This window comes from Nannochloropsis gaditana (genome assembly GCF_000240725.1).
Source record: "Nannochloropsis gaditana CCMP526 unplaced genomic scaffold scaffold472, whole genome shotgun sequence".
Classification (NCBI taxonomy): Eukaryota; class Eustigmatophyceae; order Eustigmatales; family Monodopsidaceae; genus Microchloropsis; species Microchloropsis gaditana.
Genome location: NW_005803481.1, coordinates 5,355 through 6,623, shown reverse-complemented (window position 1 = coordinate 6,623; position 1,269 = coordinate 5,355).

Genomic DNA, 1,269 nt, shown 5'->3' with positions numbered 1-1,269 from the left:
TGTGGACACACGAAGCATGTGTTTGTGGAATGGTGATACTTGTGCGACTTTCTCCCCTCGTCTTGACATGTTCCTCTTCCTTCCTTCCCTCCCTCCCTCCCTCCCTTTCTCCTTCCTTCCCTCAGGCGGCCCTCCTGAAATCCTACATCCAGGAACACGTGCAAATGACAGGATCGGAAGTGGGCAAAAAAGTTTTGGCGGAATGGCCCGCCCCTATCCATCAATTCGTCAAGGTCATGCCCATCGACTACAAGCGTGTCCTCCGGCAGTTGGCTGAGGAAGGCGAGGAGGAAAATAGTGGGGACGAGGCACAGGTGGCCATCTCCTACTGAGGGGCGGGAGAAGGAATGGAGGAGGACGGGAGGGAGAGGGAGGAGGAAGACGGTACATGCGGGGGATGATTTATGGGAGAGAGCGGTGGAATTTATGACGTTGATAATGAGAAGGTACGAAACGGATACACAGGACTTGATAGGAAGAAAGGATAATTACTGAAATGTTGCGAGGATCGACAGGATTTAAATGGAGCGCCAATAATTCGGGGATGGTGATGCTCTCTGTGGTTGATCTCTTCCTCTGTGCGCGTAGGCTGAGTCTTGCCTTGAGAGGTCATGACGGAATGGGGAAATGTGGTGGTGCGTGGCACGGAAAGCCGTCGATCGTCTGATTCGTGTTGCGTGGCCTCCATTTCGACGCTGAAGAAGAGGGAAGCAGAAAGGAAGGGCGGGAGGTGAGAGAGGAAACTTAGTAGAGCGATGCATGGTTGTACATAATCACTAGGAGAGGGTACGAAGCAGCTGTTGGATATTATAGAGAGGCGTGATAAAAGAAAACCAGAGAATGACTAGATGCAAGTCCGGTGGAGGCAGCCGAGGCCATCCTCGCTCTTCCGCGTTGCGGCCGTTGGGCCTTAGAGGGATAAGAGCATACATTCAATCTTTGCGAAAAGCCTCCTTTATGTCTTTGTCCCGCCATTAAGTTTCTACGAAAAAGCGTTGCATTTTCTTCCAACAATGCCCGTTTCCCTTGATCTATGCCTCGACGCACTGAGCATCATCTGTGGTATATGTACACACGCTACGCTGGTCGTATCCCTCCCAGTTTCAATCCGTTTACTTTCAAGCTGCTCGTTTTTTTTCTAGGCAAAATTTCTGACGAAGCCTGACATCCTGGAAGGATTTCCCAAGATCCAATATCGCCGTTCCTCACTCCAGCCGTTCTTCCCACTGGCTCGGTCTCTCCTCCATTCCTTAACCCTGCCTCCTTTTC